Source organism: Ziziphus jujuba, chromosome 8, assembly GCF_031755915.1.
Source record: "Ziziphus jujuba cultivar Dongzao chromosome 8, ASM3175591v1".
Lineage (NCBI taxonomy): Eukaryota > Viridiplantae > Streptophyta > Magnoliopsida > Rosales > Rhamnaceae > Ziziphus > Ziziphus jujuba.
In genome coordinates this window covers 989,747-1,017,523 of record NC_083386.1, presented here as the reverse complement: position 1 = coordinate 1,017,523, position 27,777 = coordinate 989,747, and the positions used below count along the sequence as shown (strand labels likewise).

The window sequence follows — 27,777 nt, the reverse complement described above, 5'->3', positions numbered from 1 at the left end:
CTCTCCTTTTGTCTACCTTTTTTAGAATCTCTTTTGATTCTGCACTCTGATCTAGTTGTTGAGACGATCAAAAATGGTATTTCTTTGTTCCAGGATCCTTTATCTTTGCCTTGAATCATTGGGTTTAGACATTACTTCAACGATTTTGAATCGTTTCCAAATGGCAGCAACATACCCTTTTTTCATCATTTCTTTCTATCAAAGAATCATACGACTGAGTGATTCTTGTGTAATACACTTTTGATTTGATCGAAAAAGTTTTACCAATTCCAAAAAATTTGACTTTTGAATTTGAAAATTGCTTGAATTGGATCTTTTCGATTCATACATTTTAAAGTAAGGACCACATTTTAGCATCCTAAGAGAAATCCATATTTGTATTAAACCATCAATGATTAAAAAACTAGATAGCTAAAAAATCCAATTTATTTTTTTAGTGAACTAGTGGATAAAGACTGGTGTAAGGTAAAGTTGTTGTTTTTTCATATTGATTTCTAAAATTGGAATCGAAATAACAATAATATGGGACCCCTATATAGATAGACTAAAAAATTGTTATTGAAAGGAATTATAGATATTTTATGTTAAATATTTAACATTTAGGGATCACAAATGGATCCAATTATATTTGCATGTTATTTGAACACGATTCAATTTGTGAAAAAAAAATATGATTCAAAGAAGAACTATTAAGAATACTAATAATTTTCTGATCCAATATTATACTCTTAAACAGAAAGGTGTTTTATTTTAAAAGGCAATCTTTTTTCTGATATATAGCATTATATATATTATAATGCTATAATGGGTTGGGCATGCTCTAGGATGGAAGGATTAGAACCTCCGAATAGCGGGACCAAAACCCGTTGCCTTACCACTTGGCCACGCCCCATTTCTATTCGACCCTAATAAACACTAATATTGGTATTGGTTATTCGACAACTCCAGTATAAATATCAATACAATGTATAGATTGTTGCTAGAATTTTAATATGTGTCGATATAGAATTAAATTGAATTTATTGATCATTACATGGAATTCAATTAAGATATTGTATGAAAGTACGATTTATTTTATTCTCTTTTGATTTGAGAATTGAAGGATTTTTGAGTGGTGGACTTCAAATCAAAGAAGGTTTTTGGGGTCTATCTTATTTAGTTTTATTCATTTTCCCTTCTATCAATAACTCAACTTATTAATAACTCAATCAAAATAATATAATTTTCTTCAATAACAAAAATAACAAACTATTTGTTATGCTTAATATATTTAGTTTGATTTGGATATGTCTTAATTCTGCCCCTTATTCAAATGGTTTTTTTGTCGCCAAATTAGCAGATGTTATGCCAGTAATACCTGTGCTATTTTTTCTCTTAGCTTTTGTTTGGTAGGCTGTTGTAAGTTTTCGATGAAATCTTTAATAACGTTCTAGCCAAATTCATGATTGATTCGGACAAAAAAAAAAAAAAATTCTAACATAACGCTTGATAAGATTAGATAGGTTTTAGAGTATGAACTCTCGATTCCAATATTGAAATTTATGTACAGCCGCGAGAAATTTGGATCAACCCATTTCTTTATTATGACCTTTTTTCCATTGAAAGGCCTTATTGGAGTACTCATAATGTCAAATTGTGGGTATAAAAGAAAATTTTTGGTAATGAAAAACTCCACTTATCCACTTATATTATAAATTTTACAAATGCATTTTTTGAATATTTCATTTTCTATTTCTAAAAAACACTTTATTTCTTGGTGTCAAAATACAAAATAAAAAGAGTAGGGTGATACGAACCTAGGACGACCTGCTTCTAAACCCGTATTATATTAGCCCGGATCTTTAATTAAGTTCAAGTTTTAATGGAATGAACCTCAACCCCTAACCAACCTGTGGTTAGAAACCTTGGTATAATGAAGACACCACAATAGGGGATGGAAAACCTATTGATAAGTCAAGCTAAAACAATCAATTCTCTAATGGTGTTTTAGGTGTTCTCAAAGAACAAAGAGATAATTAATCTCACAAGAATTTTCTTAATCAAATCAAAGTTGTATTATTATTGAAAAATAAGCCTTTAAATAGGCTACAAAGCCAAGAAATAAAACCCTAAAAACAAAGGAAAAACCGGCCACACACATAAAGAAACCTAGTTGGCCGAAACTATACTTCCTTTCCTAATCTAAGTTTGATTAATTAATTCCTTTATATTAAATTAGGAATTAATTAATTTACAATGGAAAGAATAAAATAAAAACCTTCCTAAAGTTATTTGTCCAGAAAATAAATAAATAAAAGCCAAAAAGTAACTTGATGCTGTCCGGCCAAAAAGCAAGCAATACAGCAAATTCGGCCAAATTGTTGATGCTGTCCGTACAAGCCCTTTTTGATTGCATTTGAGGCTGATTTAACTTGATTCCATGACCTCTTAGGAATATGTATTGAACCCATAAAGCATTGGAACCATTTCATGCTTCCTGGACTCCAAAAATGTACCAAAATCGTCACCCGGGTCCGTATCGACTTCCACCACTTGGATGCTTCGAATAGGCTTCGTATCTTCAAGTATGGACAAGCTCTGTTGAGATTGATTACCCTCTGTATAAATACTCTCCGGTTGCCCTTAAATCTCTTAATTTGAGCTCTTGTGATTAGCCTAGTCTTCATCCGTGTCGAGTCAGCACCCCAGCTGGTTATCGGTGGAGCGGGCTCGGGCGGAATCACATCATTTCCCTCCTCTTGAAAAGGATTTGTCTTCAAATCAAGATCATCACCTGCAGCGACAGGAGTTAAATCAGCAGCATTAAATGCAGCACTCATGTTATACTCACCTGGTAAATCAAGCTTGTAGGCATTCTTGTTATTCGGCTCCAAAACTTAAAAAGGTCCATCTATAGGCGGCATGAGCTTTGACTTTCTTTGATTAGGAAACCTTTCCTTTCGTAAGTGCAACAAAACCAATTCTCCTGGTTCAAACACTATTACAGCAAAATCTAGAAATACATGCTCATTACGGTAAAAATTACACTTTTTAAAGTTAGCAAACAATATTTCCCAAAGTTTCAAATTGCCACTAAGTAAAGCTCTCAACAATGCAGATAAAGTTCTATTCAATAAAGACATCTTTAAATAAGTATCCTTAAAATTCATGGTCAGCAATGATTTCTTATTCATAATTACTTTATTAACATCACCAAAGCTAAGATAAAAATTTATATTTTTCCTTTCTTGTCTTCCTTTTCCTTTCTCACTCACGGCTATCTCACCTTCCTCACTCTCGGCTTTTGCACCAAATTTCTCACTCTTGGTTTTATTAAAATTTTTCCATACAACCTGAGTATTAGAAGACTTACCTTGGACAGCAAGCTCACCTTTTCCCTCTTGATTGGATGTTAGTCCACTTGGAATTTCATTTGGGAAGACATCTCCAAATTCCTTCAAAAGAGAAATCATTGAACTTGGCAATTCAAGTTTTTCAAAGTTAGTTTGATCATTAAAATAATTTTCTTTATAAATCATGACCAGCAAAGGTTTCTTACACTCAATAACCTTATTAATATCCCCTAAACTCAAATAAAAGTTGCTACTTGACCTTTCTTTTCTTTCTTTTTCTTTTTCTCTCTCGAATTGGCGCAAACCTTCGGATTTCCCTTCCTTCTCCAAGCTCTCGGGTTTGCCACTTTCTTTTCCCTCTCTTTTGGTTTTTCCTTGATCTTTCCACTCAATATGAGTCTTAGAAACCTTATCTTGATCAGCAACCTCATTCTTACCTTCTTGAAAAAATGGTGAAGCCGTTGGTGCCATACTTGCTTTTTCCTTGAGTTTTTCGGCTTCTCTCCTTTGTTGCATTTGTAATTGGTCTTTGTAAACCTCTTTAGGAGATAATGGTTCCAGCTTGACCTTCTTCCCTTTAAACCTGAAAACAATACTATTTTCTCAACCAAAATGAGTAGCATCTTTATCAAATTGCCATGGCCTACCTAATAGTATATGTCCAGCAATCATGGGTACAATATCACATAAGACTACATCCTCATATCTACCTATACTAAATTTTACTTTGGCTTGTTTGTTTACTTTCATCTCACCACTACCATTAAGCCATTGTAATCTATATGGTTCAGGATGTTTTATTGTTTTTAAGCCCTATTTATCAACTACAAGGTTACTTATTACATTAGTACAATTTCTACTATTAATAATCATACTACAAATCTTACCTTGAATTTCACATCGGGTGTGGAAGATGTTCTCTCTTTGAATTTCATCTTCATCTTTGTATGCAGTAAGTACTCTCCTAGAAAGCAAGTTTAATTCAGCATTGGATGCTTGCAAGGTTTCGGGTTTATCCTCCAAGTCCTCCTCCTCTTGCTTGGCTTCATCCTCACTTTCTTCACTTTTCGATTCTAGCTCGCCATTGCCCTTTAAAACCATGATTCTTCTATTCGGGCATTGGCTAGCGATGTATCCTCCTCCTTGGCACTTAAAACACACAACATCATGAGTTCTAGAAGGTTTAGGATCTAATTTTACCTCATTCTTTAGTGCTTGGACAGATTCAGTTCTAGTCTCCTTCCTTGGCCAATTTGAACTTTCTTCTTTGACTTTCGGCTTTGGCTTGCTTTCATAGATGGGATTGTTCCTCCAGCCACTAGAATTGGACCTTCCACTGTTGGAAACACCTCTAAACCATGAGCTTACACCCCTCCTCTTAAATCGATGCTCTAATTTAATAGCCACATGCAACATCTCCTCCAATTCCACATATTGTTGCAATTCTAGTTGATTGGCTATTTCACGATTCAAACCACCAAGAAACCTTGCCATGGTTGCTTCCCTATCTTCATTCAAGTTCAATCTCTTCATAAGCATCTCCATCTCCTTGTAATAATCCTTCACGGATCCATATCCTTGAGATAAAGATTGTAGTCTTTGATGCAGCAACCTATGATAGTGTGATGGTACGAATCGCTTCCGCATGGCTCCTTTCATTTGTCGCCATGTAGTAATCAAGTCATCACCAACTCTCCTTCGGGTGTTTTGCTCATTGGTCCACCATTTGAGGGCATAATGGCCAAACTCCATTGCTGCCAATTTCACCTTCTTAGCCTCTGAATAATTATGGCAGTCAAATATCATCTTCATCTTTTCTTCCCATTCCAAATATGCTTCGGGGTCACTTTTTCCCATGAATGGTGGGATGTTGATCATGATATTGCTAAGATTATCATCTGTTTCTTCCCTCCTATATCTTCCATGGCCAGCTTTATCTTGGATAGCAAAAGTTTCATCCATACCTTCCTCAAAGTCTCCACCGAATGGCTCCTCATCAAATTCCTCTCTCGGTCTCTCGCGATCTCCTCGTCCTCCATGGAATTCTTGCCTATTTCTTGTGTTCGGAATTCCTTGGGAAACTTCTAGCCTTCCCATCCTTTGATTCACATGCTCAACTTGAGCATTAACCCGCTGTATTGACTCTAAAACAGCTCTCATGTCCACTTGGTCTCCACTCCCGGTAGCTCGGGCATCGCCATGGAATGCTACAGACTCCTCCTCATTGATCCTCAAAGGTGGATCTCCTCTCCTCATTCTTGATTCTGTCATGTTAGTATAATAATGCAATAAAAATAAAATAGGACCTTACCAATTTCACTCCCTTACGTGTTTCACTCAAATAAGGACTCGACACTCATGTTTGCACACTTGTTTCGGCTTTTACCCTCTTTTAAGCTCGCACTCTCTTGCCTTTTTCCACTCCAAGAATTATCTCAAAGTTCTAGTTAAACACACTTAAATACAGCAATTAGATCACAAGTATGTTTTAATTAAACCTATCAACAAAACAGTAGCAAAAAGTAGGCAATACCGAAAGAATCCAACAAATCCTAATTTTTCTGCTTTCTAGACAAGAAAACACAAAATAATGGGAAAATGTTGGAATTTTTGAAAACTGCACCAGATGGTAGTAGTTTATGAGTCCAAGAATAAAATTATGGCAAAGGAAAGTCAAATTCAACAAGAATCAAGTAGAACAAAAATATTGAATGATTGTTGGTTGTGTTCTTAGTAATCCAAGCTTTTATGTATCAATTCCTTTAGCAATTTTAATCCAATTTTTTATTTTTTTTCTCTGCAACAATAATAATCTCCAACAACTCCAAATATTGAAAAGATGACCAACAAATCAGCAGCTACAAGAAATTCCCAGCAACAAACTTCAACACCAAATTTAACCCAACTGAATTTTTTTTTTTTTTAATTCGGGTTTCTTCTTTCTTTTTATTTTTTATTTTTTATTTTTTAAAATACTCACTGAATATCAACACAACTGCAGTAGCAAGAAGAAACAACAAACGTGCAATTCCAACTCCTAATAATCACCAAACCCGTGACAAGAACAATAGTGCAGTTTTTTTTTTTTTTTTTTAAGTTGTTGCCCAAGTCACCTTCTGTTTTTTTGTTTATTTTGTTTAAATGTATGAATGCAAATATTTAAGACTAAAACAGCAAAGAAAAAATCCACAAAAACAAAAATTACCAAGAACAAATATGAAAAATCAACCAACAAACAAGGAAACAAAGATATGGTAAAATAAGGAAACCTAATTCAACTAGGAATGAGTTTTTGTTTTTTTTTTTTTTTTAAAGAGATGCTGAACGTGTATGGGATAGATGCAACCTTAACCTAATGCTAAAATTTCAGAATAACACAAAAACAAATAAAGCAAATAAAGATAGATCAAACCTGAACAAAATTTAGCTCTGATACCAAATGATACGAACCTAGGACGACCTGCTCCTAAACCCGTATTATATTAGCCCGGATCTTTAATTAAGCTCAAGTTCTAATGGAATGAACCTCAACCCCTAACCAACCTGTGGTTAGAAACCTTGGTATAATGAAGACGCCACAATAGGGGATGGAAAACCTATTGATAAGTCAAGCTAAAACAACCAATTCTCTAATGGTGTTTTATGTATTCTCAAAGAACAAAGAGATAATTAATCTCACAAGTATTTTCTTAATCAAATCAAAGTTGTATTATTATTTAAAAATAAGCCTTTAAATAGGCTACAAAGCCACGAAAGAAAACCCTAAAAACAAAGGAAAAACCGGCCACACACATAAAGAAACCTAGTTGGCCGAAACTATACTTCCTTTCCTAATCTAAGTTTGATTAATTAATTCCTTTATATTAAATTAGGAATTAATTAATTTACAATGGAAAGCATAAAATAAAAACCTTCCTAAAGTTATTTGTCCAGAAAATAAATAAATAAAAGCCAAAAAGTAATGGTAGTTTCCTAAAACAAAAAGTAAAAACAAATTGGGAAACTAAAAATGCTAGCATTTTGATCAAGTTGACTTTGATCAATCTTTGACCTCTTTGAGATTCAAATCAGCTTCTAGATGCTTTTTAGGATGCCAAATAAACTGAATATGAAGTCCCACACGTTGCCCATGCTTGGAAAAATAAGAAAAGGCTAATACAGTAAAACACAGTAAAGCCAGCAAGCAATACAGCAAATTCGGCAAAATTGTTGATGCTGTCCATACAAGCCCTTTTTGATTGCATTTGAGGCTGATTTAACTTGATTCCATGACCTCTTAGGCATATGTATTGAACCCATAAAGCATTGGAACCATTTCATGCTTCCCGGGCTCAAAAAATGTACCAAAACCGTCACCCGGGTCCGTATCGGCTTCCACCACTTGGATGCTTCGAATAGGCTTTGTATCTTCAAGTATGGACAAGCTCTGTTGAGATTGATTACCCTCTGTATAAATACTCTCAGGTTGCCTTTAAATCTCTTAATTTGAGCTCTTGTGATTGGCCTAGTCTTCATCCGTGTCGAGTCAGCACCCCAGCTGGTTATCGGTGGAGCGGGCTCGGGCGGAATCACATCATAGGGTATGCGGTCTAAAATAAAATAGCAAATCTATTCTCATTTTTCATAAAAAAGAATTTTGGAGATTGTGTAATGCTTACCCTCAAACTATTTGTTTACATGGTAGTAATATTCTTTGTTTTGGTCTTTATCTTCGGATTCCTATCTAATGACCTAGGATGTAATCCTCGATGTGAAGAATTAAAAAAAAAAAAAAAAGGAAATAAGGTTTTTCTTCCTTGATTTTAAAACATTCTTAGCTTAATAGGATTTTATTTATTCCACACTAAACTCACGAGAAATTTGAAAGAAAAGAACAAGATATTGATGAAAACGGAAAAAGAGGGATTCGAACCCTCAATACGAAAAACTCATACAATGGATTAGCAATCCAACGCTCTCGTCCACTCAGCCATCTCTCCCCCAATTGAAAGAAGGTAATTACTATGTTACATAACAAAAATAAGGCTTGAAAAAAGCCCTTCTTTTTTTTTTTTATAGTGTTTTTATATTTTTTATTATTTTATTATTTATTATTTTATTATATATAATATATATTCAATAATTTATATAATAGATACAAAAAGATAATGATATAGAATCAAATTCCATTTAGACCATTTAATTTAGACCATTTAGATAAAATAAAAGCATTTATATTATATAATTAGATTATATAAAATATATATAAAATGTATACATATATGTTGTATATAATTCTATAATCATATAACATATATGCATAAAAAAAAAAGACTTGAAAGAGATATCAACAATCCAATCTACACAATCTACAATAGTTCAATATATAAATCCAATATAAATCAAATCTGAAAATGGAATCTATGTTTGTTAATATGTTTAACATAGATTTTTTAGATTTTTTGAATCGATTTATATAATGAATATATGTTTAATAGATCTATTCTGTATTTTATATAATATATAAATAGAAAAAAAATAATGAGAAAAAATAATATTTATTATTAATAATACATAAAAAAAAAATTGTTTAAGTTCGTCTGAAATGGCCCTTTATTTCCACGGCTTGGCATGGTCAGTATCTAGTCGGGCCAGGCCTCTTTGTTTTGCTCAATCATAATAAGATAAAATGAATTATTTAATTTGAAACCAAAACAAAAAGGCTTGTTATTGAAACAACAAAAGTCATAAAAAGACCTATTTTGATATAGAATCAAAGCGAGATTTCTTATCTTCTTTATTTATTTGTTTGTTTAATGATATTTTATTGAAGTAAAAAATAAATAAAAGTATGTATATAATAAAAACTGAAACTATGGATTCGTGCACAATGCATTTTTTTCCTGATCCTATCTTTTGATTACGCCCAAGTTTCTTGTTCGACAAAAGGTTCTTTTATATATAATAATCGGATTGGAGCGGGTATAGTTTAGTGGTAAAAGTGCGATTCGTTCTATTAACCCTCGAGTAGTTAAGGGGTCTCTCGGTTTGATTAATATTCCCTTCCGAGCAAAAACTTTATTTCTTAAAAGGATTAAATCCTTTACCTTTCAATGAAAAATTCGAGGAAGAATATACATTGTCGTGATTTGTACCCAATAGTCAATTAGAAATTGAAAAACTAGATTATAATTACGAAACATAATTTTTTTTTTAATTGTATCAATCAATATTTCCAATTGAATGAGTATGAGTAAAGGATCCATGGATAAAGATCGAAAGTGTATTTCTAATCATAACTAAATCTTCAATTTTTCTTTTTTGTATAGGGACAATTGAAACAAAATAGCTAATTAAACAATGACTTTGGTTTACTAGAGACATCGAAAAATTGTTTTAGCTTGGAGGAAGCAAAATCCTTTTCCTAAGGATTCTTTCAAATAGGAATAGAGAACGAAGTAACTAGAAAGATTGTTATAATCCCCTCTTTTCTACAAGGATGGTCTAGAAAGCGAGCCATTTTGAATACGTTCAGACTGAAAAGCTGACATAAATTGTTATAATCCCCGCTACCCTCTTGTGCTTACTTTCTTTTATCTCTATTCAATATTTTTCAATATTTCTTTTTTATAGTCAAAACCTATAAATCTACATATCTAATAAATATTTATATCTAATATATATTTATATATTTTGATATATATCAAAATGTTAAATTTCTAATAAATATGTTTTATAGAAATATAAACAAATTGTAGATAATTAAAAATGAATATAATTAATGTAATGCATAGTTGAATACGCAATTCCTGGAATTTTTTCATATATACGTTTTGTCCGAATAATAAATGTGAAAAGAAAATAAATAAAAAAAAATATTGGAATGCAAAGCATCCATTGTCTAATAGATAGGACAAAGGTCTTCTAAACCTTTGTTATAGGTTCACATCCCATTGGACGCAATCTATTTCCATATATTTATAGATTTCCATGTCAAGAAAGATCTTTTGAATAATTTGAATAAGAAACACTCTTATACACTTAGTACTTGTAATATAAGTATAATCTAGTTTATATATTATTTTCATATATTTTCCATATATTTAATATATATTATATATTTAATGTATGTTAATATGTGTATATAATTATTATGTATTTAATATTAATATTATATTTAATATAGAAATGTAATATATTATTATTTCTATATTATTATAGAAAATGATTATTACAAAAAACAAGAACTTTTATATTTTATAATTTTTAATATTTTATTTTAAAATAATTTAATATTTTAAAAAAATTTAAATAATTATATAATAGAAAAAGTATATAATTTAATTATTATTATTAAAATTAGTATTCAATTAAGATTCAATTAATATTGAATTAAGATTGATAAAAATTAAAAGTGATCAATTTCTTTTCTTTATACTTGTTCCTGTAGTAGTATACATTCCATCTGTTCTTGAATAGCTTCTTTCAAAAGGGCTTCTACTTACTCAATAAATGTCTTGGTAGAAGCTTTGATTTCTTGGAACTAAGGTTTATTCGTTTTTAAGTAAGTACATAACTCAACGAGAAATTTCCTTATTTCCCAATTTCTAATGAATCAAGATAACCATTGGTTCCAATGTAAATAGTCATTATCTATTCTTCCACCGTAAGAGGGGTTGGTTAGCAACTCACGTAAGCGTTGACCTCTTGCCAATTGATTCTAAGTAGCTTTATCGAGATCAGAAGGGAATTATGTAAAGGTTTCTAATTCTGCGAATTGCGCTAATTCCAATTTTGATTTGCCAGCTACTTCTTTCATGGCTTTAATTTGAGCTATGGACCCTACTCTGGATACAAAAATACCCACATTAATAGCAGGTCTAATTCTGGCATTGAATAGATTGGCGGGTAAGAATATTTATCCATCTATAATGGAAATTACATTAGTAGGAATATAAGCCAAAACATCTCCCAATTCAGTCTCAACTATTGGTAAAGCAGTCATGCTTCCTTCACCTAAATGAGAACTTGATTTAGCGGCTCTTTCCAAAAGGCGTGAATGCAAATAAAAAACATCTCCCGTATAAACTTCTTGGCCTGGCGGTCTGCGTAATAAATGAGACATTTGGCCATAAGCCTGTGCTTGTTTTGAGAGATTGTCATAAATAATTGAAGTGTGTTGTTCGCAGTACATAAAATATTCAGCCAGAGCAGCTCCTGTATAAGGAGTGAGGTATTGTAATGTAGCCGAAGAATAGACCGTTTCAGCTACCACAATAGTGTAATTTATTGCTCCCCTTTCCTGTAAAGCAATCATTATCTGAGCCACAGAAGATGCTTTTTGACCAATAGCTACATAAACACGTATTACATTTTGCCCTTGTTAATTGAGAATTGTATATGTCGCTACTGCTATTTTATCGGTTTTCCTGTCCCCAATAATTAATTCTCGCTAACCATGTCCTATAGGAATCATTGAATCAATAGCAATAAGTCCTATTTGAAGAGGCTCATATACTGAACATCTCGAAATAATACCCAAGGTGGGAGATTCAATTAACCAGGATTCAGAAGCTGAAATTTCACCTCGACCATCAATAGGTTTTAGTCAGAGCATTTATAACACGGCCCAAAAAAGCCTCACTTACCGAGATCTGAGCAGTTCTTCCTGTTGTTTTTATAGAACTTCCCTCTTGTATCATCAAACCGTCACCCATTAATATAACACCAACATTATTTGATTCCAAATTCAGAGCAATGCCTATCGTACCTTCTTCAACTTCTACTAAACCCTCACCATTACTTCATCAAGACCATAAATATGAGCAATGCCGTCACCTACTTAGAGTACAGTACCGATATTTAAAATCTTTACTTCTCTATTATATTGCTCAATACATTCATGAATAATGTTACTAATTTCATTTACTCAAATAGTAACCATGAGTATTTCTTAATTCTTTATTTTTGTTCGAAAGAAAAATAATGCCTGCAGTAGAAAAACTAACCCTTTATTTCTTTCATCGTTCCAAACATGCCAATATTAGTATTGATGGTATGTAAATTTAACTAGGTGTTCGAACAACTATTCAGAGTTCCTGGAGCTCTTTGTAAGGCTTGTTGGAAAACTCTTTGTCGAACTTGATTAATAGCTTTTTGTTATTCAAAATGAAGGTTTCATTTTTGTAATTTTCTAATTGTTCCAAGCTTTTATAAGTTGAATTAACCAGATTCAAATTTTTTTGTTCTATTTTAGAGTATCCATTCACTCAAAACTACTTCGCTTCCATTTTTATTTTCCATAAGCAGGACCGAGCTTTTTCCAGTCATTCCACGCCCCCCCCCCCCCCCCCCACGTAGTTCTTCTGAATTTTGAATAGTCTTCAAGATCCGCTATTTTTGATTATCTAATAAATCACTTAATGAAAGTAGATTATCATTCCATTCATTTCAAAACTTCCACGACCCCTTCCTAAACCAAACATGAATCTTTCGATTCATTTGGCTCCCATGCCTAATTACTTATGTATGGGGGAAGCTCCCTAGCTTTTTTTAATGTAATAAGCCTATCCTCTTTTCTCTATTCATATTTGTGAAAATATTGAAATTGATCACTAATCCAAGAACATAATATTCGAAGGATTCTTTTAACCAAACAAATAATTGTCAGTAAAGTTGTTTTTTTCTTTTTTTTTTCAAATCCAAAGGATTCTTTTTACTTTATACACAAGTCATCGATTCAACATTTGATAAAAAAGATAAAAAAAGGGGGGGGGGGGGTTGTGAAGTATCCATTTTTTTAATTTTTAAAAGTCAAATACATATAACGGGTTCAAATCATTTTTTTTATCGACATGAGTGTTTTATATCAAAAAAAAAAATTCTAACTCTTTGAAACCATTTCTGGATTAACATATTCTATATTAACATAGTAGTAGAAAGAGTACCACACTGCATCTGAATTTCAAACGATTTAGCTTTAACCTTGTTAACAATCCCACAATATTGGTTGATAGATAATCAAAGTAGATTTACCAATGAATCATGAAATGCTATGGTTCTTAAATATGATTTCTTAATTTGTTCATAAGTAATTTGCAGAGTCGTGCACCTTTTCGAGTTATAATTAAAAAAAGTGCAGTTGGTTAGATCTAGCCTATTCTTGAAATAAACAACTCGCACACACTCCCTTTCCAAAAAAAAAAAAAATCAATACACTAAAGACTACACTTAGATTTATTTGATTTGTTGCTAAAATATCGGCATTAAACCCGAAATTCCCGGTGAATGGTCAATAACCCAAGGAAAGGAAAGAATCGGTTACATTTTTTCATATGATCTCCTCTTTCTTATTCTTATAGATAGACTAATTATCTATATTTTTTTATTCTATTATTTTTATAAATTAAATAGGAATAGGGTTAAAGTCAAAAATATATGTATATATTGATTTACAGATGTAAATGGATGTTTTTTTCAATTGGAAATTTCCAATAAGTGGAAATTTCCAATAAGAATGATACTTATTAGAATTAGGTACTAGGTCTTATGTCAATTGTGAAATAAAATTTATCATTTGTTGCAATACTTCCTAAAAAAAGTTCCATTAGACTAAGAGAAGAAAGCGAGTTAATCGACTAATTTAATTCCTCATCCTCAGACTAGTCCTTGCAGGGGGTTGTTGTCACAACGAATACGAAATTGTAGGAGTGAAATCTTAATATAATTTGAAAAAGTAAGAGCAGAAAATCCAAGGAAATAAAACAAAAAAAAAAAAGACATTTTAGGGATTAAACAAGGGGATTCGCAAATCAAAGCGTTAATACCACAACCAGTCCATAAATTGTTAAAGCTTCCATAAAAGCCAGACTAAGCAATAAAGTACCTCGTATTTTTCCCTTTGCTTCTGGTTGTCTGGCGATCCCCTCCATAGCTTGGCCCGCGGTAGTACCTTACCCAACTCCAGGTCCAATAGAAGCAAGCCCGACAGACAATCCAGCAGCAAGTTCCCACGGAACCGCCCGAAACCTCTGTCAGCTGCTGCATCAATTACTTCTTTGTCAGAATGCTAACAAACAGATTACTTGCTTTTATTTTATCCATACCTTTTTTTCCTTCAGTGGTTTTTTTCTTTCTTTTAATGGATATTGAGATTCATATTAAAAATAATCAAATGGATCATTTCTCTAGGAAGAACCAATAAAAAAATTTCATTATATCCCTTCTCCTTCTAAGATTGTTCTATTCATCTGTTATTTCGTAGGGATAAACGATATACAGATAAGTTAGAAAATATATTTCTTTTCTGCTATTAATAATAATAACTAATAAAAGTAAAAAAGACCCTCGAATGACTAAATAGAAATATTGGTAGATAGGGATCCCATAAAAACTTCTTTCAAGGAATGGGCCAAACTAAGTCATTTCTCAAGAACAATAGCTAACGGACTAGATACTACCACTTGGATTTGGAACCTACATGCTGATGCTCACGATTTTGATAGCCATACCAATGATTTGGAGGAGATCTCTCGAAAAGTATTTAGTGCCCATTTCGGCCAACTTTCCATCATTTTTCTTTGGCTGAGTGGTATGTATTTCCATGGTGCTCATTTTTCCAATTATGAAGCATGGCTAAGCGATCCTACTCACATCGGGCCTAGTGCCCAGGTGGTTTCGCCAATAGTGGGTCAAGAAATATTGAATGGTGATGTAGGTGGTGGTTTCCGAGGAATACAAATAACCTCTGGGTTTTTTTAGCTTTGGCGAGCATCTGGAATAATTAGTGAATTACAGCTCTATTGTACTACAATTGGTGCATTGGTTTTTTCAGGCTTAATGCTTTTTGCTGGTTGGTTCCATTATCACAAAGCTGCTCCAAAATTGGCTTGGCTCTAAAATGTAGAATCTATGTTGAATCATCATTTAGCACGACTACTAGGACTTGGGTCTCTTTCTTGGGTAGGGCATTAAGTACATGTATCTTTATTGATTAATTAGTTTCTAAATACTGGTGTATATCCTAAAGAGATTCCATTTCCCCATGAATTTATCTTGAATCAGGATCTTTTGGCTTAACTTTATCCAAGTTTTGCTGAGGGAGCAACCCTTTTTTCACCTTGAATTAGTCAAAATATGCAAAATTTCTTACCTTTTGTGGAGGATTAGATCTCGTAACTAGGGGTCTATGGCTGACCGATATAGCACACCATCATTTAGCTATTGTAATTCTTTTCCTAATAGCAGGTCACATGTATAGGACCAATTGGGGCATTGGTCATGGCATAAAAGGTATTTTAGAGGATCATAAAGGCCCATTTACCGGCCAGGGTCATAAAGGTCTGTATGAGATCCTAACAATGTCATGACACACTCAATTATCTTTTAACCTAGCTATGTTGGGCTCTTTAACCATTGTTGTAGCTCACCATATGTATTCGATGCCCCCTTATCCATATCTAGGTACTAACTATGGTACACAACTTTCATTGTTCACACATCACATATGGATTGGTGGATTTTTCATAGTTGATGCTACTGCGCATGCAGCCATTTTTATGGTAAGAGACTATGATCCAACTACTCGATACAACGATCTACTAGATAGTGTCCTTAGACATTGCTATGCAATCATATCACATCCTAACTGGGTATGTATACTTCTAGGCTTTCACAGTTTTGGTTTGTATATTCATAATGATACTGTGAGTGCTTTACGGTGTCCCCAAGATATGTTTTCAGATACTACTATACAATTACAACCCGTCTTTGCTCAATGGATACAAAACACCCATGCTTTAGCACCTAGCACAACGGCCTTTAGTTTAACAACAAGTACCAGTTTAACTTTTAGGGGGGGGGGGGGGGGGAGGGTTGGTGATTTAGTGGCCATGGGCGGCAAGGTTGTTTTGTTACCTATTCCATTAGGAACCACCAATTTTTTGGTACATCACGTTCATGCATTTACGATTCATGTGACAATATTGATACTTCTGAAAGGTGTTCTATTTGCTCATAGTTCATGTTTGATACTAGATAAAGCAAATTTGGGTTTTCGTTTCCCTTGTGATGGGCCTGGAAGGGGGGGGGGGGCATGTCAAGTATCCGCTTGGGATCATGTCTTCTTAGGGCTATTGTGGATGTTTGGGGTAGTATAAGTGATCAAGGAGTGGTAACTCATATCACGGGAAGCAACGTTGCGCAAAGTTCTATTACGATTAATGGGTGGCTTTGCGATTTTTTATGGGCACAGGCATCCCTGGTAATTCAGTCCTATGGTTCTTCATTATCCGCATATGGCCTTTTTTTCCAAGGTGCTCATTTTGTATGGGCTTTTAGCCTAATGTTTCTATTTAGCGGGCATGGTTATTGGCATGAACTTATTGAATCCATTGTTTGGGCTCATAATAAATTAAAAGTTGCTCCTGCTACTAAGCCTGTAGCTTTGAGCATTGTCCAAGGACATGTTGTAGGAGTAACCCATTACCTTCTGGGTGGAATTGCCACAACATGGGCGTTCTTCTTAGCAAAAATTATTGCAATAGGATAATGGCTAGGAGGATTTGAAAGGCATTATGGCATTAAGATTTTCAAGGTTTAGCCAAGCCTTATCTTAGGACCCCACTACTCGTCATATTTGGTTTGGTATTGTTACGGCACATGACTTTAAAAGTCATGATGATATTATTGAGGAACATCTTTATCAAAATACTTTTACTTCCCATTTCGGGCAATTAGCAATAATTTTTCTATGGACTTACGGAAATATATTTCATGTAGCTTGGCAAGGAAACTTTGAGGCATGGGTACAGGACCCTTTACGAGTAAGACCTATTGCTCATGCAATTTAGGATCCTCATTTTCGTCAACTGGTTGTGGAAGCTTTTACTCGGGGGGTGCTCTTGGCCCAGTGAATATCGCTTATTCTGGTGTTTATCAGTGGTGGTATACAATCGGTTTACATACTAATGGAGATCTTTATAATGGAGCTCTTTTTCTATTGTTTCTTTCTGCCATTCTTTAATAGCCGGTTGGTTGCACCTACAATTGAAATGGAAACCAAGCATGTTGTGGTTTAAAAATGCTGAGAGCCGAGGGGAAATAAGTTCACTGGAATAATTTCTTAGATGTATTGCCACACCCACAATGATTAGGTCCACCTTTTACAGGTCAGTGGAATCTTTATGCTCAAAACCCCAATTCAAGTAGACATTTATTTGGTACCTCCCAAGGGGCCGAAACTACCATTCTAACCCTTCTTGGAGGATTCCATCCACAAACGTAAAATTTATGGCTGACTGATATTGCTCATCATTATTTAGCTGTTGCATTTCTTTTTCTTATTGCTGGTCATATGTATAGAACTAATTTTGGGATTGGGCACAGTATAAAAAATCTCTTAGAAACACATATTCCTCCCATTGGGGGGGGGGGGGGGGATTGGGGCGTGGACATAAAGGTCTTTATGACACAATAAATAATTCGATTCATTTTCAATTAGGCCTTGCTCTAGCCTTTTTAGGGGTTATTACTTCCTTGGTCGCTCAACACATGTACTCTTTACCCGCTTATGCGTCCATAGCACAATGATGCGAATCCACCCGAGACTGCTCGACCGACAACCCGCTGGGGTGCTGACCCAATACAAATGAAGGTGGGACCGATCACTAGGGCCCAAGCCAAGAAGTTCAAGGACAATATTGCTGTCTTCATACAAGGAATAAGTCATAGTCAAGAGGGGTTGGCCACATCTAAAGAATCAAGGCCTGTTTTACTCATACAAGCAATAGAAGCCAAAACAGGGTCGGGTGATGTTTTTGGTGATAATAAGGAGGCCGGGTTGTATGAATTGGAACCCCATCTTTATGGGTTCAATTCATATGGAGGATGAGTCATAGAAACCCATCAAAGCAGCTTCAAAGCCGACCAACAAGGTGGTTTGCGCACAAGGAGAAGGAAAGGCCGGATTTGCTGTATTCCTTGCTGGCTTTACTGTATTTTACTGTATTAGCCTTTTCTCATACTTCCAAGCAAGGGCAACATGAGGAACTTCACAATAAGCTTATTTGGCATCCTACAAAGCATATTGAAGCTGATTTGGAGCTCACTTTGGTCAAAGATTGGTCAAAGTCAATTTAGTCAAAAAGCTAGTATTTTAGTTTCCTAATTTTATTCTACTTTTTGTTTTAGGAAACTACCATTATTTTTAGTTTCTATTTATTTATTTTCTGGACAAATAAGATTAGGAAAGTTATTATTTTATTATTTTAATTGTAAATTAATTAATTCCTAATTCAAAATAAAGGAATTAATTAATCCAAATTAGATTAGGAAAAGGAAAGTTTCGGCCAAGGTAGACTTCTTCATTGTGTGGCCGGTTTTTCCTAGGGTTTTAGGGTTTATTTTGTTTCTTTAAAAGCCTATTTAAAGGCTTATTATTCATTAATAAGAGGACTTTGACAACTTTGATTTGATAAAGAAAATACTTGTGAGATTAATTATCTCTTTGTTCTTTGAGAACACCTAAAACACCATTAGAGAATTGGTTGTTTTAGCTTGACTTATCAATAGGTTTTCCATCCCCTATTGTGGCGTCTACATTATACCAAGGTTTCTAACCACAGGTTGGTTAGGGGTTGAGGTCCATTCCATTAGAACTTGAACTTAATTAAGATCCGGGCTAATATAATACGGGTTTAGGAGCAGGTCGTCCTAGGTTCGTATCATTTGGTATCAGAGCCTAGTTTTTGTTCAGGTTTGATCTATCTTTATTTGCTTTATTTGTTTTTGTGTTATTCTGCAATTTTAGCATTAGGTTAAGGTTGCATCCATCCTATACACGTTCAGCATCTTAAAAAAAAAAAAAAATTCATTCCTAGTTGAATTAGGATTTCCTAGTTTTATCGTATTTTTGTTTCCTAGTTTGTTGGTTGTCTTTTATCATTGTTCTTGTTAATTTGGTTTCTGTTGATTTTTCTTTGCTGTTTTAGTCTTAAATATTTGCATTCATATATTCAAAAAAAAAAAAAGAAAACAAGAAAAAAAAAAAAGAAGTTTGCGGCAACATTTAAAAAAAAAAAAAAAACTGCACATTTTGTTTATTTGGAGGTCACGGGTTTGGTGTTTGTTTTGGAGTTGGAATTGCAATTTTGGTAATTATTCTTGCTACTGCAGTTGTTATGTTCTGTGAGTGAAAAAAAAAAAAAAAAAGAAGAGGTAAAGCTGAATATAAAAAATATATATATATATATTTCGGTTTGTTGGAGTTTGATTTGTTTGCTGGAAATTTGTTGGAGCTGCTGGTTTTTTATTATTTATTCAATATTTGAGTTGCCGGAGAATTATTTTTGCTGCTGAATATTTGGATTTTGGGTGCTTAAATTATTTGGATTAAAATTAGATAAAGGAATTGATACAAAACTTGAATTACAAGAACAACAACCAACACTTTTCTATAATTTTGTTCTCTTTGATTCTTGTTCGTATTTGAATTTATTTTTCTGGAATTTTATTCTTGAACTCATAATCTACTACCATCTGGTGCAGTTTTCAAAAATTCCAACGTTTTCCCATTATTTTGTGTTTTCTTATCTAGAAAGCCGAAAAATTAGGATTTGTTGGATTCTTTCGGTATTGCCTACCTTTTGCTACTGTCTTGTTGATAAGTTTAATTAAAACATACTAGTGATCTAATTGCTGTTTTGTGGGTGTTTTAATTAGAACTTTGAGATAATTCATTGAGTGGAAAAAGGCAAGAGTGTGTGAGCTTAAAAGAGGGTAAAAGCCGAAACTAGTGTGCAAACAAGAGTGTCGAGACATTGTTTGAGTGAAACATGTGAGGGAGTGAATATTGTGAGGATTTATTTTATTTTTTGTAGTATTTTACTAACATGGCAGATTCTAGAATAAGAAGAGGGGATCCACCCTTGAGGATCAATGAAGAAGAGTCCGTAGCATTTCATGGCGATGACCGAGCTACCGGAAGTGGAGACCAAGTGGACTTGAGAACTATTTTGGAATCAATACAGCGGATGAGTGCTCAATTTGAGCATGTAAATCAAAGAGTGGGAAGATTAGAAGCCTCACAAGGAAGGCCGAATACAAGAAATAGGCAAGAATTCCATGGAGGACGAGGAGGTCGCGAGAGGCCGAGAGAGGAATTTGATGAGGAGCCATTGGACGGTGACTTTGAGGAAGGTATGGACGAAACCTTTACTGTCCAAGATAGAGCTGGCCGTGGGAGATATAGGAGGGAGGATACAGATGAAGATTTGGGAAATATCAAGGTTAATATCCCAGCTTTTATGGGTAAAAGTGATCCTGAAGGTTATTTGGAGTGGGAAGAGAAAATGGAGATGATTTTTGACTGCCACAACTATTCGGAAGGTAAGAAGGTGAAGATGGCAGCAATTGATTTTGGCCATTATGCACTCCAATGGTGGATAAATGAGCAAAGCACCCGAAGGAGGGTTGGTGAAGACTTAATTACAACATGGCGACAAATGAAAGGAGTCATGAGGAAGCGGTTTGTGCCATCCCATTACCAAAGGTTGCTGCATCAAAGGCTTCAATCTTTGTCTCAAGGAAGTAGGTCCGTGGAGGATTATTACAAAGAGATGGAGATGTTAATGATGAGGTTAAACATGAGGGAGGATAGAGAGGCAACAATGGCAAGATTTCTTGGAGGGTTAAACCGTGACATTGCCAACCAACTTGAATTACAACAATACTTGGAATTGGAGGAGATGTTGCATGTAGCCATTAAACTTGAGAACCAATTCAAGAGGAGGGGTGTTAGTACACGGTTTGGAGGAGTTTCTAGCAGTGGAAGGACAAGTTCAAGTGGCTGGAAAAACAATTCCACTTATGAAAACAAGTTGAAGCCGAAATTAGGAGAAGAATCTACCAACCGGCCAAGAAGGGAGGTCAAGACCGAATCTGTCCAAGCACTTAGAGGTGAGATAAAATCTGATCCTAAACCTCAAAAATCTAGAGAAATAATTTGTTTTAAGTGCCAAGGAAGAGGACACATATCCAGCCAATGCCCAAATAGAAGAATCATGGTATTAAAGGGTGATGGTGAGCTGGAATCCGCAAGTGAAGAAAGTGGAGCTGAAACCGAGCAAGAGGAGGGTTGTAATGAAGATGAAACCGAACCTGTAGATACATCTAATGCCGAGTTGAGCTTGGTTTCAAGGAGAGTACTTGCTGTCTACAAAGATGAAGAGCAGATACAAAGAGAAAACATCTTCCACACTCGCTGCGAAATACAAGGTAAAATTTGTAGCATGATTATAGATAGTGGGAGTTGTACTAATGTGATAAGTAATCTTGTAGTTGATAAATTAGGCTTGAAAAAAATTAAACATCCAGAACCTTATAGATTACACTGGCTTAATGATAGTGGTGAGATGAAAGTAAACAAACAAGCCAAAGTAAAATTTAATATAGGTAGATATGAGGATGTAGTTTTATGTGATATTGTGCCTATGATTGCTGGACATATACTATTAGGTAGACCATGGCAATTTGATAAAGATGCTACTCATTTTGGTCGAGAAAATAGTATTGTTTTCAGGTTTAAAGGGAAGAAGATCAAGCTGGAACCATTATCTCCTAAAGAGGTTTACAAGGACCAATTACAAATGCAACAAAGGAGAGAAGCCGAAAAGCTCAAGGAAAAAGCAAGCATGGCACCAACGGCTTCACCATCCATTCAAGAAGGTAAGGTTGAGGTTGCTGACCAAGGTAAGGTTTCTAAGGTTCATATTGAGTGGAAAGACCAAGAAAAAGCCGAGAGAGAGGTGAGAAAAGAGAACAAATCCGAGAGCATACAAAATCCGGAAATTTCCGCCAATGAGAGCCAAACCGAGGGAAGAAAAAGAAAAGAAAGAAAGGAGAGGAGAAACCAGAATTTTTATTTGAGTTTAGGGGATATTAATAAGGTTACTGAGTGTAAGAAACCTTTGCTGGTCATGCTTTACAAAGAAAATTATTTTAATGATCAAACTAACTTTGAAGAACTTGAATTGCCAAGTTCGATGATTTCTCTTTTGAAGGAGTTTGGAGATGTCTTTCCAAGTGAGATTCCAAGTGGACTACCACCTATTCGAGGGATAGAACATCAAATTGACTTTGTTCCAGGGGCTGCCATACCAAATAGACCAGCTTATAGGAGCAATCCCGAAGAAACAAAGGAGCTGCAAAAACAGGTAAGTGATTTGCTTGATAAAGGATATATTCGTGAGAGTTTAAGTCCATGTGCTGTTCCTGTTTTGTTGGTACCTAAAAAGGATGGTTCTTGGAGAATGTGTGTTGATTGTAGAGCTATAAATAATATTACCATCAAATATAGACATCCCATTCCTAGATTAGATGATATGCTTGATGAATTGCATGGTGCTTGCATGTTTACAAAAATTGATCTTAGGAGTGGTTATCACCAAATTAGGATGAAAGAAGGTGATGAATGGAAAACCGCATTCAAAACTAAATATGGACTGTATGAATGGTTAGTTATGCCTTTTGGATTATCCAATGCACCTAGTACTTTCATGAGGCTTATGAATCATGTAATGCGTCCATTTATTGGTAAATTTGTGGTTGTCTATTTTGATGACATTTTAATATATAGCCGAAATTTAGATGACCATGTGGATCAACTTAGGAAAGTTTTGCAAGTTCTTAGAAAGGAAAGATTATTTGCTAACATTAAAAAATGTGACTTTTGCAAAGAAGAGCTTGTGTTTCTAGGTTTTGTAGTAAGTGCTGCAGGAATCAAAGTTGATCAAGCTAAGGTGAAGGCAATCCAAGAGTGGCCGGTTCCTACTTCCATTACCCAAGTGAGGAGCTTTCATGGCTTGGCAAGCTTTTACCGAAGATTTGTCAAGGATTTTAGTACCATAGCAGCACCATTGAATGAAGTTGTCAAGAAGAATGTTGGCTTCAAATGGGGGGAAGTACAAGAAAAATCTTTTAATTTGTTGAAAGAAAAATTGTGTAATGCACCTTTGTTAGTTTTGCCAAATTTTTCTAAGACTTTTGAAATTGAGTGTGATGCTTCGGGTGTAGGTATTGGAGCTGTTTTAATGCAAGAAGGAAGGCCCATAGCCTACTTTAGTGAAAAATTGAATGGAGCTGCACTAAACTACCTGACTTATGACAAGGAGATGTATGCTTTGGTGAGGGCTTTGGAGACGTGGCAGCATTATCTTATGCCAAAGGAGTTTGTGATTCATACGGATCATGAGTCTTTGAAGCATATCAAGGGACAAGGAAAGCTCAACCGAAGGCATGCTAAGTGGATTGAGTTTATTGAAACATTTCCATATGTGATCCGCTACAAAAAAGGTAAGGAAAATGTGGTTGCCGATGCATTATCCCGAAGGTATGTGCTCTTTTCTACTTTAGATGCTAGATTGCTTGGATTTGAACAATTGAAAGAAATTTATGAGCATGATAGTGACTTTAGAGAAATTTTTAGAACCTGTTTGAAACATGGATTTAATAAATTTTACATATTTGAGGGATATTTGTTTAAGGAAAACAAACTTTGTGTGCCTAATTGTAGTATAAGGGAATTATTGGTTCGGGAAGGGCATGGGGGTGGTTTAATGGGTCATTTTGGTATTTTAAACACTTTATCCTTGCTGCAAGAACATTTTTATTGGCCTAACATGAGGAGAGATGTTGAGAGAATTTGTGAAAGATGTGTGAAGTGCCGAAAAACAAAATCAACATTGAAAGCGCATGGGTTGTATAAGCCTTTGCCGATTCCTACCTATCCTTGGATAGATTTGTCTATGGATTTTATTCTTGGGTTGCCTAGGTCAAGGACAGGTAAGGATTCAATATTTGTTGTAGTAGATAGGTTTTCTAAGATGGCACATTTTATTGCATGTAACAAAACTGATGATGCATCCAATATTGCTAATTTATTTTTCAAGGAAATTGTGAGATTGCATGGAATGCCAAGAACTATTGTGTCGGATAGGGATGCTAAGTTCTTAAGCTATTTTTGGAAAACATTGTGGGCTAAATTAGGTACTAAGCTTTTATTTTCAACTACTTGTCATCCACAAACTGATGGACAAACCCAAGTAGTAAATAGAACCTTATCTGCATTGTTAAGAGCATTAATTAGTAGAAATTTAAGGACTTGGGAAGAATGTTTGCCACATGTTGAATTTGCATATAATAGGTCTTTACATTCAGTAACTAAATTTACTCCATTTGAAATTGTTTATGGTTTTAATCCTTTGACTCCATTAGATTTAACACCTTTGCCTTTAAGTGAGCGTGCTAATCTAGATGGAAAACAAAAAGCTGATTTTGTAAAGCAGATTCATGAGAAAACCCGAGCAAACATTGAGAGGAGGACCGAGCAATATGCAAGGGGGGCTAATCAAGGCCGAAAATCAATGGTGTTTGAACCTGGAGATTGGGTGTGGCTGCATTTAAGGAAAGAAAGATTTCTCGAACAAAGGAAATCAAAACTCATGCCGAGGGGTGATGGACCTTTTCAAGTTTTGGAGAGGATAAACGACAATGCTTACAAGCTTTATCTACCGGGTGAGTATAATGTTAGTGCCTCTTTTAATGTTGCTGATTTATCTCCTTTTGCTGCAGGTGATGACTTCGATTTGAGGACAAATCCTTTTCAAGAGGAGGGGAATGATGCGAATCCACCCGAGACTGCTCGACCGACAACCCGTTGGGGTGCTGACCCAATACAAATGAAGGTGGGACCGATCACTAGGGCCCAAGCCAAGAAATTCAAGGACAATCTTGCTGTATTCATACAAGGAATAAGTCATAGTCAAGAGGGGTTGGCCACATCTAAAGAATCAAGGCCTGTTTTACTCATACAAGCAATAGAAGCCAAAACAGGGTCGGGTGACGTTTTTGGTGATAATAAGGAGGCCGGGTTGTATGAATTGGAACCCCATCTTTATGGGTTCAATTCATATGGAGGATGAGTCATAGAAACCAGCCAAAGCAGCTTCAAAGCCGACCAACAAGGTGGTTTGCGCACAAGGAGAAGGAAAGGCCGGATTTGCTGTATTCCTTGCTGGCTTTACTGTATTTTACTGTATTAGCTTTTTCTCATACTTCCAAGCAAGGGCAACGTGAGGAACTTCCCAATAAGCTTATTTGGCATCCTACAAAGCATATTGAAGCTGATTTGGAGCTCACTTTGGTCAAAGATTGGTCAAAGTCAATTTAGTCAAAAAGCTAGTATTTTAGTTTCCTAATTTTATTCTACTTTTTTGTTTTAGGAAACTACCATTATTTTTAGTTTCTATTTATTTATTTTCTGGACAAATAAGATTAGGAAAGTTATTATTTTATTATTTTCATTGTAAATTAATTAATTCCTAATTCAAAATAAAGGAATTAATTAATCCAAATTAGATTAGGAAAAGGAAAGTTTCGGCCAAGGTAGACTTCTTCATTGTGTGGCCGGTTTTTCCTAGGGTTTTTAGGGTTTATTTTGTTTCTTTCAAAGCCTATTTAAAGGATTATTATTCATTAATAAGAGGACTTTGACAACTTTGATTTGATAAAGAAAATACTTGTGAGATTAATTATCTCTTTGTTCTTTGAGAACACCTAAAACACCATTAGAGATTTGGTTGTTTTAGCTTGACTTATCAATAGGTTTTCCATCCCCTATTGTGGCATCTACATTATACCAAGGTTTCTAACCACAGGTTGGTTAGGGGTTGAGGTCCATTCCATTAGAACTTGAACTTAATTAAGATCCGGGCTAATATAATACGGGTTTAGGAGCAGGTCGTCCTAGGTTCGTATCACACAAGACTTTACTACTCAAGCTACTTTATATACTCATCATCAATACATCATAGGATTCATCATGATAGGGGCTTTTGCTCATGGAGCTATATTTTTTATTAGAGATTACAATCCGGAATAGAATGAGGATAATGTATTGGCAAGAATGTTATACCATAAAGAAGCCATTATATCCCATTTAAGTTGGGCCAGCCTTTTTCTGGGGTTCCATACTTTAGGACTTTATGTTCATAATGATGTCATGCTTGCTTTTGGTACTCCGGAGAAACAAATATTGATCGAACCTATATTTTCCCAATGGATACAATCAACTCATGGTAAAAGTTCATATGGGTTCGATGTACCTTTATCTTCAATGAATGGTCCCGCGTTCAATGCAGGTCGAAGCATATGGTTGCCTATTTGGTTAAATGCTGTTAATGAGAATAGTAATTCACTATTCTTAATAATAGGACCCGGAGACTTCTTGGTTAATCATGCTATTGCTTTAGGTTTACATACAACTACACTAATCTTAGTAAAAAACCATTGGATGGGTAATTTTTTATTGGCACTGGAAGCACATCACATTATGGCAGGGTAACGTTTCACAATTTAATGAGTTTTCTACTTATTTGATAGGATGATTAAGAGATTATTTATGGTTAAACTTTTCACAACTTATCAATAGATATAACCCTTTTGGTATGAATAGTTCATCGATTTTGGCATGTATGTTTTTATTTGGACATCGTGTTTAGGCTACTGGGTTTATGTTCTTAATTTCTTGGCGTGGATATTGGCAGGAATTGATTGAAAGTTTAGCATGGGCTCATGAACAAACACCTTTGGCTAATTTGATTCGATGGAGAGATAAACCGGTGGCTCTTTCCATTGTGCAAGTAAGATTGGTCAGGTTAGCCCTCTTTTCTATAGGTTATATATTCACTTATGTGGCTTTCTTGATTGCCTCTACATCAGGCAAATTTGGTTAATTCTTTTTTTTATGTTTTGTATTATCCTCGATAATATCATTTCTTTCGGTGGAGAAGGGGGACTGCCTTCTTATATTTCTACGTCTAGGATCCGACTTGTATCATTGAAACTAAACTAATAGGAATTGAACCATTATGGTAAGAAAAAGTTTGGTTCAGAGGGAGAAGAAGAGGCAAAAATTGGAACAAAAATATCATTTTTGTCAAGAAATAAGCAAAGTTCCATCGTTGAGTGAAAAATAGGAAATTCATGGAAAGTTACAATCCCCACCTCGTAATAGTGCACCTACATGCCTTCATCGATGTTTTTTTTGGACCAGAAGACCAAGAGCTAACTATCGAGACTTCGATCTATTCGGACACATACATCGTGAAATGGTTTATGCATGTTTGTTGCCCAGAGCAACAAGATTTGGTAAGGATTAAACTATCTCTTTGTTTTTCTATTCATTTCTAAGATCAATGATCATAGAGGGCCCCTTTACCATTTTGTATAAATGGGCTATCCTATTTGTACAGATATGGTCAAGGGGCACATTCAATCTTTGTTTGCCCATTAGTTTCCCGTTCGTCTTTTCATCGCGGGGTAGAGCAGCTTGGTAGCTTGCAAGGCTCATAACCTTAAGGTCATGGGTTCAAATCTCGTCTCTGCAACATTTTTTGACAAAAAATTTTAG

At 34.7% G+C, this 27,777-nt stretch overlaps 3 pseudogenes; 2 read left to right on the top strand and 1 right to left on the bottom strand.

Moving 5' to 3' along the window:
- Positions 1-10,743: 10,743 nt before the first annotated feature.
- LOC125421328 (ATP synthase subunit alpha, chloroplastic-like) lies at positions 10,744-12,255 on the bottom strand (annotated as a pseudogene).
- A 41-nt stretch (positions 12,256-12,296) lies between these two features.
- On the top strand, positions 12,297-16,860 carry LOC125421329 (photosystem I P700 chlorophyll a apoprotein A1-like; annotated as a pseudogene).
- Positions 16,861-16,885: 25 nt separating this feature from the next.
- LOC132804919 (photosystem I P700 chlorophyll a apoprotein A2-like) lies at positions 16,886-27,100 on the top strand (annotated as a pseudogene).
- Positions 27,101-27,777: the final 677 nt, after the last annotated feature.